Genomic DNA, 14,583 nt, shown 5'->3' on the forward strand with positions numbered 1-14,583 from the left:
CCATGCATCCCTGCATCTCAAACACACACATGTTCCCCAGTGTGATTCGGTGTGAAAAAAAAATAACACAACACTGCTGATCAGAGCTGCTCAGCCCGCCTGCTCTGCACTTGGGGCCCCTGACAGAAGCAGTGATGTTTGAGATGCAGGGAGCCCTGAGTTTGTCCATCACTGATTAGTAAAAACTTCAGTTCTTGCTGCCGAGCTGCACCCGATATGCGCATATTTGGATCTTGACACAAGCTCTGAAAAAGCTTATTTTTACAATAAGACATAAGTGGACGCACACACCAGCACATGTAAACAAAGGCACACAAACACACGTGCGTGAGACGCGTGCGCACAAAGACAAATGCTCTGCAGTGTGCAAGAGCTGTTGTTTAATTTGTAAAACACTGCCCAGCAAAGCTGGAGCAAAGCAGGCAATTAGAGGCTCTTCTTCCTGAGCACTTGACTGTATTCCTTTAACCTTTACGCAATGATTTATGTCAAAGGATTTGTCACCTTCGCAGTGGGACCTTCACACACAGCTTTTCAAAACCCACAATAGGGAAAAAACTTAAATTCCTCCTGTGAGGATTTTGGAACTTATATAACTCCCAATTATCAAAACTTCTTGCAGCCTTTGCAGGCCTCCCCTCTGTTTGTAAGACTCACAAAATATCTACAGTGCCACTGAAGAGTGTATAATGCCTGTGTGCCCACATGACTGGCGAAAACACTCCTGCTCTTTCTGCCCCGCTGAGTCCTGCTGCATAATGGGGGTCTTGAAGGCTCTGGGCTCAGAGCAGGCCTGCCTAACAAAGCCTTGGTGGCTTGCAGCAGACAGCAGAGTGTGTTTGCGAGCTGGTTGCCAAAAACTAATTTTCAGGAGGTTTTCTGTGGGATGCAGTGGCAGCAGCATGACAGTGTGAGGTTTAGATATCTTGGTGTGCGGGGAGGGCTGGGGTTGAGAAATGTAGGTCTTTTGTGAAGGTCCAGGGACTTGGTTCAAGAAGAGGAAGTTCACAAATTGGTAGTTTGGAATAAATTTCAAAAGTAAGTTAGGTTTGTCTTTTTTTTCTTTCTTTTTTTTTTTTTTACTGTTTTGTTGGTTTCGTTGCAATTTCTACATTTCCAACACTTCATCAAGCAGTTTTTGGAATTAACTTCAGATTAACTGCGCTAAGGAATTCCCTTTCACTAGCCTGCCAGCTAGCCTCATATACATTTCACTCACCCTGTATCCATCTCTGGAGAGTATTTTTATCCTCTATCCCCTCACCATTCACTTTCCCTTTTGCTCCACAGTAATGTACCTGTTTACCTGTTGGGTGGTCTTGAGCCGGGCTAAACTAAAGCCCCAGTCTCTGCAATCTAAGTGTAGAGTAGCTGCTAATCCGATTTCAGGAAACAGCCAATCCCCCCCCCCCCCCCCCCCCCCCCCCCCCCCCACCCCTACACCATTCCAGTTTACCCCTTTTCCTCAGAGAGTAAAGGAAATAAAAGAAAAATGAGTGACAGTGAAGGACTTGAAGGTACAAATATTTAAACTGAGAGTTTGGTTATTGGAGTATTATTCAGCAGGTATAATAGTACTAGATAAAAGGGGCTTTTAAATGTCTCTGGCCCTTTAACAAGGTGTGACACTGAAGACATATTACCTGCTCACTGACTGGTCTCTCCTCTGAGTCCACTATGCCCCCTCTGGGCCGTTACCGAGGCCAAGCATAAAGCAGTTTTTCATGATGCTGGGGCTTATCTGGCCTCTGAAAGTATGTGAGACATGCCAGGAAACAAAGGAGCGTCTCTGCGCCCACTAGCAGGGTGAGCATATCCCTTTCACAGGCCACACATCTCCCTGGCTTTATTTATTTGACAGGCTCATGGTGGTTTTCAGTGAAGAAGGCCTGCACCTGGAAAGAGACTGGCCAGCACGGCAAATGGACCACCACTGCTGGGGGAGAGGCAGAAACCACAATCAGTGTCAGTCTCCAACACACAGGTAGTATTAAATATGTTAAGTGTAAATACATCATGTTTGTGATGCAAATCAATGAAATTCTAGTTTCAAACACTAAAATGGCCAAGGTTTTAAAAAGCAGTGCTAAAACCTGAATTCCAAGAGGTTCATATTAAACATATATCAAGCTATATATAAACTTCTTATTTGTTGGAATGACTTCTTCATTCAACAAGGACAACAGTGAAAACAATTGTTGAATCCTTAATATAAGTGAAATGATCAACATAATAATAGACAAACTCCAAGACCTGCATTCAAAATTTAAATGAAGTAAAACACACATTTGCACTAAAAATGTAAGTATACATTCTGAAGAATGGCCTCTTACAGATTGTTAAATTATTCATGCATCAACCTGGAAGAAGCATTTTCAGGTGCAAATCATCTTATTTTTGTGAGCGTAGCCTACAAATTATTTTTCAAATAAAACCATATTCTACAAAGAAACTAGTAACTATAAACACAGAGGGAAAAAAAAAAAAAGTGAAATGTAAGTCTAAGTAAATGTAAGTCTAAGACAGTAGTCAGTGCTTCAAAACTTCATACTGTACTTTCCACTGCTGCCCGAACAGTATAGATTGCAATATGACTGCACAAATGCTTCCAACTGCATGACCCATATGGGTATGGAGCTTTGCTGTGAGCAAAGAAGGGGGCCAGAGTGACAGAATATGTGGAGGCTGGAGTCAGACTCTGCTCACCCTGAGGAAAGCATGGCCTCAACTGGCCAAACATGAGCAGTACAACTCCCAGCACCTCACCTTCCCCTCTGTTTGTACAGACACTGAGACAGTATGAAACCTTGCAAATCATACAAACAAAAACATTTCTTTATCAAATGTATTCTTCAAAACACTCATATTAGGGATATTAGTGTTACAGAAACATTGCACTGTGAAGGTACATAAAGAGACAAGAAAGTGTCACACCACTGACATGAATAATTCTACTGTAGTATATTTGACATGATGAAATCACGCACATACACACACTGTGGTATGAGGACAGCATTGTGTGTGACATGAGGGGATCGGTGTCACTGTGTCACAGCTGATCCCCGGTGTACTGTCAGACAGCAGAGACCCTCAGGGCCCTCCTTCACTGCTGAGAATACAACAGTCCATACGGCATCTGTCGTACCCACTGAAACACAAGCAAGTGCGTGTTTGTGGGTGTGTCTGTGTTTGCCTGTGGGCACATTTGTGCATGTGTGTTTGTGTGTGGAGGGGGGGTGGTCTGCATTTTGTCACATTCAAATTTAGCCATATTTTTTCCCATACCCTCATCCGACCTCCTACACCCACACTTTTTCCCTGCTCATCCTGCCAGCCACCTGCCATTGTGGCTACCTACCTGATTAGTCCCATTCTCCCGAGTTCCTCCTGTGTTTATTTGTTCCATCTTTAACAACAAGTCACTCTGGTTGCAGCCACTGATGACCTTGGTCTAGCACTGCTTGACACAGTAGGATTGCTCCATAAACGGTGAGTAAAGACTGAGTGTCTGGGGGTTAAAAGCCTCCACTGTCACAAACAAAGGTAAGTAACGGTGACTTGGTTGTGACTGTGGTAGGGCTTCTGTTTTTTCTGGTAAGCCTGTTTCCTCAGATTCTTTTTAGGGAGAGTGAGGCTTTATGGCCAGATTCAAAGAGTTACCCACTGCTCTAAAATCAATAATTTGCTTTCTCTATAAAGGCTAGAGTGAGAATTGAACACCATAGATGTAAAAGAGAAGGAACTGGTTTTGCTCCCGTTTGTTTTACAGTTAATTTCATTTAATACAGTTTGTTTTTACAGTTTTAATATGGCACCTGTGTTTTATGTGTTCTTGCAAAATGCTGGTGCCTCAAATTAATGTTCATTCATGTTAACGGCGTGGTCTGAAGATGGCAAGGTCCAGACTGAAATATCTCAACAACAATAAGATGGATTGCCATGAAGTTTCCCCAATGCTGAGAGGAAGAAACCTCTGGGGATTGTTTTTAAAATTCAGGAATACTGATTTTGGTGATCCTCTGACTTTTTCTCTAGCACCACTGGCAGGTCATGTTTGGCTTTTGGGGAAATATCTTTACAGGTGTGGATTGCCATGAAATTTGGTACATGTGGGAGATTCATGTTGATTAAGTGTAATAACTTTTGATCCAGCACCATTATCTGGTCAAAACCAATACTTGGTTTATGACTATTCTGCAAAACTTATGACATCAGCTGTACTTTGTGTTTTACCTTGTGTTGTTGGGTGCTAATGCTAAACTAAGATGAACATGATAAACATTACATGTGCTAACCGTCAGCATGTTAGCAATGTCATTATTAGCATAACATGCATAACACATAAACTCAAAGCATGTGACAGACTGACAGACTGGCTGGCCACACAATCTGAGTTGTCATGTTACTTCACCATCAGTACTTAACCTTTCTTAAATTTGAAAGGTACTATGACAACACTTTGGCATTTGAGGGGAAAAGGGCATAGTAATAAACAGAAATTATACAGTAAATAAATGTGTAGTTCATTGATTAAATCAGCAACATTTTAAAGCCATCAAACTCCATAAAAGGCTAACTTCTCATTTGTTTAACCACTGTGTCTTCGTAAGGACAACCGAGAAAAGTGCTGATCTAACACTTCTATAGTTGCTGGAAAGAGAAGCCTCTTGAGAAGGCACCAAGGAGCTCGGTCCACTCCCTGGGTAGACACAGACAGAATGCTCCAGATTAACTGGTTTTCTTAATGTCTCCTCTCTGGCGAAGTTTCTTTCAGAGGGCTGAGAGGCAAACAGGCCCCGTTGAAAGACTCACTCCCCATTAGTGGAGGTAAATGGCTCTTCTGTGAGCAACCGGTTAAAGCAGGGTGGGATAAAGGACCTCTCCACACACTGCTTCAGCCAGATTAGAGAGGTGACTCTTGTCTCGAGGATGTAAATGTTTATACGCACACAGGGGAGCAGTCTACCGTATGAGCCGCAGCGGTGTCAGTATTACGTTTATCATCAGGAATTCACGAGGCTCTGGTCGTTATGAGCAATGAAACAGTTCATAATAATGCATTTCATCTTACATTCAATAATCTTGCATGAAGCTGTTTTGTTTTAAGCTACACTTTAAAAATATTCAATCTACTGCTTTAGTATAACACGTTAAATTATTTTAGAATATAAAATATGCCATGCAACACTGTTTGACCTTTAGGTGCTGTAACAACTGTTACAAAATAATTCTTGGAAAACATGGGAATGGAAGAATTTCACATGACTTGAGGGTAAAGTTAAGATTTTACTGGCTTTCTAATTTTTTCCCCTTTATGTAATGTGCGGTATAAGTTCATAAATGTAAAAACATTCATATGCAGTTCAGTGTGAGTTGCCAAACTATTACAATACATTTTCTCATTCCCAGTTTTTTCAACTCAAACTGTTCTTTACTTCTGGAGAGGTGGGGTTGGGGGGACTGCACCTAATCGCAGGCTCATTGCTTCCTTGCCAGCTACCAGCCCCTGATTGCATTTCAGCCGAGAAGTAAATACTACATGCTCAGTTACCAGGTGAAATCAAGCAGGCAGATGTGTCTGCAGCCTCAGTAGACACTCGCTGGACCCTGTTTCTGCCTACCTGTGCCACAGAGTTTCTAGCCAAGTCAGCTGATCCATGTTGCTGAGTAGGTATATGAGTGTGTGTGTGTGTGTGTGTGTGTGTGTGTGTGTGTGTGTGTGTTTGAGAGAGAGAGAGAGAGAGAGAAACTAGAGAAAAGGTAAGAGTAATTTAGCTGACAAATAAACATGGAATATGGATTTAAGGCAATGAATTTGTAAGATTCAAGAGGCCAAATTTTAAGCAACTAAACCACCTCCCTTTAATCAATAAAATAATAACTCAAAGCAATACTGACAACCCGCCCTCTGCAGATCATCCACTAAGCCTGTTTGTTATGAAGAGTGTACAAAGGACAAGAGAAGCAGAGGTATGTTTGCCAGAGAAGGGGTGAGAATACAATAGCCCTCCTTCCAAGGGTCTGTAACCATAGACTCTAATAAAGTCACTGCCTGCAAATAAAGAGCCACTGCTCGCATTACAACAACAAGGACAGCATTATACGACACGGCTCTCTTTTGAAGCACACCACCAAATGTTAGAGAGCAACAAACAGAGCACACTGCACATTATCTAATATTGATGACCCAGTAATATCCTAAACTATTCTCATAGTTAGAACAGCTGATAATGAATTGATATTATTGACGCTACTGTCGAGTGTTGGATACTTTCATGGGACAGCCTACTGTGTGAGGTTTCTCCTTCCTTAGAGGACAGTTTGTGTGTTATTCTTGCACTAAAAGATGGTTCAGCAAGAATGACTGTGTGAACTTTTACACCCACATGATGTCAGATCTAAATCTTGAGGAATAATCTGACCTAGAAAAATGCTCACAGTCATTTTATTAACCTTTACTCGCAGACTTTCACAGACAGAATGGATTGTGTAATTAAAATGTAATTTAACTGAACTACTAACTAACAATTCTTTGGATAATTGACAATTACATTTTAACACTTAATATTTTTGAAAGAATTTAAACATCAGACTTTAAGAGACTGACTCAGTGATCTGTGTCGCAACAACTTGTCAGAGCATTTGTCAAGATATGTATCACTTTACCACAATATTGAAGTAGCATTAAATTTTGAATTTAATAAATCTTACAAAAAGTTGAAAATTGAAATACATGTTGAAAATTAACCAGCAGCACATTTTTAACATTAATAGATTAAAACAATAGTATTAAAACTTAGTCATCTTTTCTGTGTTTCTTGTAATGTCTGTATTACATTCAATGAATATAACTGAATTAATGTAAAATTAAGCGCTAAAGCAAACAGAATTGGTTGAGGTAAACCCTAAAATGTAACAATGGCTGGATTTTCCTTAAAATGATAACTTCAACCCTCATAATGTGTCTACGTTGTGTCAATAGTTGCAATCAGCCAAAGTATGAACGAGCTTCTCTTTGCAAATTTCGGGCCTCCCTGTTGCTAAAGGTTGTGACCCCACTTTTTATTTTTCCCGGGGCTGTTGGGTTAATGAAGTAACAACAAACTGGGGCTGCAGCTAATTTGGAGTGGCACTTCCTGACCCCTCCTGTCTCCACGAAGACGCATTTCATTTTCTCTTATCTCTCCCTCGGTCATGTGGCTTTCCGCATGGACGCCCATGTCTCCCCCAGTTGCACGACTAATGGAAACTTCGTTAATGTCATTAATCTGCAGACCAGGACATGAACCAAACACATTTAACCTTTCTGGGCAGGCCTCTGCCTCTGAACCTGAAGTGACTGTCCGCACACTCTGTACTTGTGGCTCAGTGTGATGTGTAACGATATTAGATACTCTTGTCCACATCAATTTAAGCCACTGTGTGGGACTAAGATAGGACTAACATCCACAGCCTTAAACAAAATAAACTTTCCAAAATGTTTTGAATTGGTCTGCTGACACTTAAGTTTCACCAGGAAAAATGCTTTCTGAGAAGATTCCTGCATCTCTCAGTTTACACTGAATATCTATCTCTTCTAATCAGCCCCACTTGAGTGAACGGGTGTTTTTAGATGACAGCTCTCTCACTTCCACCATGCACATTTAAACAATGGTAAAGTCAAAAGACTGCTTAATGACTAATCAGGTGGCTGTGATTCATGCCACAGTCAAAGCCCATATTCACACATTCCACCAGCTCCATGAATGGACACTGTCAGTCCCACATGTCATATACTTTCATTCATAAAGAAGAAAACAGGAGAGGGGGGGGGCAATGTTGAAAAAAAAAAGGAATCTCTCTGGTAGGATGGGTAACCCAGGGGACATTTTCTTTTGTGTGGCGCTCAGCTTATGGGGCCAAATGCCAGCAGGCTTACCTCCACACTGTCTGTCTCTGTGTGTCCCCCTTTCCTTTGCACACAGTAATTAGGAGGATCTTAATGGAGAGAGGGTTTATTAGTGTCTGAGGAAGGCTTTAAAAGTCACTTTAATTAAGGGGGATTCTGCAGACAGCTTGTGTGGCGATGTCACCCGTTTTATAAAATCCTTGTTTGGGCACAACAGGAAGTGGGTCTTTAAAAGGAAGGGAAAAAAAGGCTTTCCAGAGGACGGCTGTCTAGACCTGCGGTAGATACTCTGACCCTGGCTCAGCATTAAGATGACAGTCATTATCTGCCAAGAAATTCCACATGTGTTCATGCGGGGAGCACCCCCTCACCACCAACACCACCGCTCCCCAAACAAACTGCCCGCCCCTCTAAAACTGTTTCATTCAAAGATAACCTCACTGCTAACATTTTGGGGGGGGGATTAATTTATTCTCAGCATATCCTATGGCCATTCATGCAGGATATAAAATCCTAGATTATTTCCTGCTTGGTTAACCCGCATCCGGCCAGTCCCTCTCACAAAGCCATTCTAATGTTGCCATTAGTTATGCTCCTCTGGTGGCCAAAAGATTGATCCCAGAGACTTGGAATCCAATAAATGTGTACATGAATGGCAGAGGGAGATAACAGGTTTCCCACAGATAGTGCGAGGGACCGATCAGTGCTGAAACATGATTGGAAAAAGATGATTTATGATATAATATTTGAAAATAATCTTGTCATTAAATTCTGCATTGAATTCTTCAATATACCTTTTATTAGATTTAATTTGATGAGGATAAAAAGAAAGATCTTGTCAGTAAAAAAACAAAAGGAAACTATAATCCCACGACTACAAGACAACATGCATTCACTCATAAAAGCTAGTGTTGTCACAAACATCATGGGGCTATAAAAGTAGAGTCTTCTACAATAACTGCAGCTGCTGGGAGCATACAGAGAGGATCTGATAATGGGCCCAAGGGGAAACGACAGCGTGCTCAGGGACCTGGGATTGTCAGGAAGACAGATAAGAAGACACAGGAACAGGTTATCAGCTAGTTTATGAGGTGTCACTCTGCTCAAACACTCACCTGTTCTGCAAGAAAATCATAGAATCACAAACAGGCATCCCCTTAATTCATGCAGGCATCTTGCCGTTATAGATCATATAAATGTAGATATCTTTTACATGTTTTAAACCAGGTCTCATACTCATATTTATTATAAAGAATTAGCTACATTTTGTTAAAAGAAGTTTAAAAAAAAATCTAAATAAATGTGCATTTTATTTTTACTTTATTTACATATAAAGATCTATTAAGAAATCAAAAACTGGCACCTACACTAAGGCATGTCATTTACTTAATGACTGAGTTAATTTAATAATATTTGAAAAACACTCAGAACAGGCTCTTGGGAATCACAAATACATACATATATATATACTGTACATTGTACAACAAGTCAGCTGTCACAATGCACACAAATTCCTTAATTGGTCCCAGTGATTCAAAAATGCAAATTCCATGCTGTATAAAGTCCCTAAAACACTGAAAAACATAAAAGCATGCAAATATCATCTGTCTGAATGCAATCCATATAATTTTATATAAAGCACTTAATTATTTTGGAATGACTTTATGTTTTGAGTGGACAATATACTGTTGAGCAATGAAAATGAATTAGCTGAAAGAGCAGTTTCACTGAGATAAATGGCAGCTGACCTGGGAGTACATGGAGGATTATGTGCCTTGTGGCACTACTGGACAGGTGCTTTCAAAACACTTCCTGTATAGGGGGAGAACAGTGGTGTCACCGCACACTGGGCCATTCTGAAAGTTGACAATAAATTTCAAGGACCTAGACAGCAGCCTTTTATACTTATCACTTCCTAAACATGGTATTGTACTTGTTTGCTGACAGAATGGATGACAACAGCAGATATTTTATATTTAATGTTTAAGAGAAATTGCATTTTCTGCAGTGAAATCACTCTAAACAGATAACAATGCCAATGTCTCGTTTTAAATGACTTCCTCTATACATGATAACAATCACAGCATCATGAATAATTAACGAGTATTTTTTGTTATCATCTTTAAGCAGCTTGTCCATAACACTAATATACAGGAACTGCTTACTGAAATGGTTAATTGCAAAATATTTTTGAAAACTTTGTCCTCTCACTCATAGTACATTATACTAGTAGTTTACTTTTAAATTAAACAACATAGTTACATGATATGCCTCAATGTGCAAACAATGAAGACACAAAATCCGAGAGAAATGTTCCTCTCCATTAAAAAATATATGCACAGCCTAACTGTAGACTGCTCAACTGCATGGATACATTCTCCAGATTTTTTATCATTATTCTTTCACCCACATAAATGATCAAAACAAATGACAATCTCTGTGCAAAGTAGATACAGAGCCCACAAAAGGGAGTCTGACAGCCATTTCCACAACAGATGTTTTTACAGAGGGGTGTCTTCTCTCCGCTGAGCAGTCTCACACATGAGAGACCCCCAAAAGCTTCAGAGAAACGTCCAGAAAACCAACATGTAAATTTGCAACTGCCATGTCTCAGACTAGCAGGCCCACGCCAATTTTATTTACTTCAGGGGGGAAAAAATTGGAAAACGAGAAATAGTCATAAAAGCATGTCCAAATATACATATCAGTGGGGATGATTGAAAAAAGGCGGAGGGATAGAATTAGAACTTCAATATCAGAAAAAGACAACAGACAACATCATTATGTGTTATCATGAAAAGATAAGTCCCTATTGATCCAGGTTGTGGGAAAAGGCTGCAGTATTGACAGGAAGACAGAATATGTTGGAGGGGCAATGTTTCATACATTTGACCTGTTCACTCCATCACTGTGAGAGGGTGCTTTTCTGGGCTGTATATAATAACACGTGTGCTCTTTATTTCCCTCAGATCAATGGTAATGCGAGGGAGGCCACACAAGATGGATGCCACAGGCAAGTTAACCTATCGACAGCTGAACAGAGACACACAGACCAAGACAGGGGGACCATCCCATTTACTGAGATGGACCTAAGCTAGTGGTGTTTTGAATCACCCCACTTATTGCACCCATCTGTTGTACCTTATCATGCCTAACATAGCTGTTGCTTTCATATTTTTTCTCTGATTATTCATCCACAGTATAGTCTTTTTTTCTGTATTCAATATTTAATTGTGGGGCTGGGGAAGTTGAAGGGGAGGGGGAAAGTGGCAATGGGATGCCTGGTGACCACTTCCTGGAGACAGTACAGGAGGCAGAAGGGAAGGCAGTCTAGCCCACACAGGTGGCCCGGATCTGGATCAGGTCAGCCTCGCCCTCAGACAAACAGCCAGCTCATCTCATGCTCATGCTCCAAGTCCCTCAAAGTCACTAACCTAAAGCCCCTGCTAAAGAAAATAAAAGTGTACGGGTAAAATTTAATTAAAAACATATGGCAACTTTGATTTAACAAGTGTTGTCAATACTGTACTTCTTTAAAAAAAAAAAAAGAAAAGAAAAGAAAAAAAAGAGAGGTGAAATTATTAGTGACTCTTATATTTGATTAAAGATGAAGCATGATTGTTGAGGAGGCCTTATATTGTAAAAGTTTCAATTAATTAAACTGTACTTTGCTTGAATTCACTCTGTAAATGCACCTTTTGTAATGCTCTGGAACAGATGTGTTAAGTGTTAAAAGATTTTAACAAATTCTCTCTCCAAATAATGTGCTGATCCCATCTCTGCTGCGCAGGTGATTCAACTGTCAGATAGTTCTGGGCCTTTCTATTGTAGATGCAATGCTACACATTCACTAAGAAAATACAATAAAATCTAAATATGAAGTCACTCTGGCTGAACTGCAAATCGAAAGTTAATAGAATAATACTGTTCCGACAGAAAGCTCTGAGCATTATTGTCTAAAGTTGGGTAAAAGGTAATTAATTTGGCAGTAAATCATTCAGTGTTTTGGTGACTCTGATGAGAATTGTAATTTTTCAGACCCCCCCCCCCCCAACCCCCAGTCCCTATTGTCTGTGTGAAAATGGAAATCTGTGCCACCAGTACAATATCCACATTATGTGCCCTGCCTCAACATTGTTGCATGACATGCTTGATTGTACCCTGGAATATAGGAACAGAAATGACTAAACATACCATTAGCACATATTAAGCTTTGTCTTCCACTTATGTTTAATGTATGTGTTTATAAGTTTTGAAATTATTTCTTCCGTGTTTGAATAAAATACCTCATTTGCAGAATAGACTTGTTCTTAAAAGCAGAAGAATGGCAATCACTTCCACATTAATTTACCTTCACACATACTGTATGCTTTGCAAATCGATGCAGTCCATTTCATTAAATGCATTTTATAAAAATATGCAAATATATTTAATTATCTGTTTTACTTGCAAACATGCACAAAACATTCGCAAGGATATGACACCATTTTAACTCAGCCACTCTACTTGTTTGTGCCTCCCTCAATGGCAGTTTTAAATAATAACGTAGCTTGAGGCTAAAGGTGAAATATGTTCCTTGTTATTATTGAAGGTGTACACCATTTGTATACATTGATTTGACTTGCTGTGTGTGCGTTTATGTGTGATTACACAATGATTATACAACTGCGTATCAGTATGTTCCGTAAGATGTTTGTTCCTGGTGTTTGAGGAGGTGTGCAGCAATGGCAGGAAACCAAAACAAACAGCCTAAAAGAATATTTTAACCTTTATCATTAAATGGTTTTATGGTTTTATCTTCAAATTGAGTTTAGGAGAGATATTTGTTCTATGTTTGTCTGAGTTAAACAACATCAGAAATGTCCTCTTTTGCACAATGTTACTATGCACTAATTTAAACATAACAGGAATTACTTGGATTGGATAAGTGCATCACTGACTGAGGATGCTTCATTACAGTCTCCCTCTCTTACACACACAGAAGCAATGACTTAATGTACAAAGTGCTTAGCCACTGCAAGTCAAATCAGAAAAACCAAAATGACTGCAGCAATCTGACAGTAAAAATGAAAGATAACAATTTTCCAACACAACATGGCAGCTGACCAAATTTAAGCACAAGAATGTTGCCTCTATACTGCTGAACTCTACTCACAGCTTCTGTGTTTTAAGGTTTCGGTGATTTACACAGTGAATAGCATTCTTGTTGTCATTAAAAATGACAATAAGAGTATTTTATCCCAAGATGTTATAAACTATTGTGGATCTGATATTAGCAATAAATCATGATTTGTTTCTGCTGGAAGAAACGTCAAGAGCAAACCGTCTATCACAGCCATGGATGAGTTCCTGTTGTCACTAATAACTCAATGTTGCCACCTAGTGTTGGGACATCTTTAGCTCTAAAAAGAAGAAAAAGGGAAGCCAGTTTCAGCTTTATTAGGTCTGTCAACATGAGTTAATATTTACAGCTGGATCCTGAATTGGAGAAGATGAAAAACATAATTATATAGAGGATCCAGGGTGGCTTTTAGATCAATCGTTTTTGTTTTGAGGCTAAATGTGACACTGCAGTTATGAATTTGCATTAGATGTGTAAGCAAATGTTGCCTGTTAATTTGCAGAATTAGATTATTTTTGCAAAATATAAATCAACAAAAACATTTTCATTTATTATTATTTGTTAAGCTACCAAGCAGTATATGAAGTAATTAAAATTAGCCCCATTTTTACTAGCTGTCACATTAAAATTATTTACATATTAATACACCAATAATTATAATCCAGGAATATAATGCATATGATTCTGGAATAGGCCATTCTGCATAATGAGTACATTTTGATGCTAATTTGTATTTTAAAAGTAAAACATCTGAATACTTCGTCCACAGGTGGTTATAAGACTTGCAGGCTGTTCTCGGTGTCAGCTGTTGACACACATGGAGAAAACCGAGATGCTCTCCTTTGCTGTAGATTTTACACGCTCTGCCCCGATACCTCAGCCCCACCTGTCTAGCCATGAGCTCAGAGTTGAAACAGAGTTCAGCCAAGTTAAGAATTGTTCTTGCTTGTTTTATCAGTAGCGTGTACCATATTTCCAGATGAAATACTACTGCCGGCAAGAGATACTGCCAAGGGAGCAGGGAAACAATTGAATGGGCATTAATGATTTACAGGTACATATCTGCTATAATACCAACACAGGCGGAGGTAACTGAGAGCAGGATCTGATGACATCATTGATGATGCCTCAGATAACACCTTGATCATCAACTATGTATGATCTGGCAAAAGATATAAGATAATGTCCAAGTGAGAGTAGACTATTTACTGGCCTAATGTAGCCTAGACCAGTGTACAGACACTGAGTCAGGAATCAAAGATGGGTGACAGAAAGCTTTACAATTATTGAGGACAAATTCATAACTAAACGTGTTAGCTGTGAATTAAATTGTAAATGCCTAGGTTTTCATGAATGTCTGGCAGGTATGATGTGTTCATAGCTTTACAACAATGTTGTTGTGACATATGAAATATTGTTGTATAGAAGCTGCATTTTTAATAATTTCAGTTAGTTTCTTTAGGGATTATCATAAAAAGAATGGAATTTGGGGATGACAAAATGGTCTTGAAGGCACTGTGGATGTCCATGGTGTCGATAGCTCTCAGATTTATTTGTCCACATAGTGCAAGGC

The sequence above is a fragment of the Micropterus salmoides genome, unplaced genomic scaffold (assembly GCF_014851395.1).
Source record: "Micropterus salmoides isolate LMB-PRFRI ecotype aquatic unplaced genomic scaffold, ASM1485139v1 Ms_hic_scaffold_22, whole genome shotgun sequence".
NCBI lineage: Eukaryota > Metazoa > Chordata > Actinopteri > Centrarchiformes > Centrarchidae > Micropterus > Micropterus salmoides.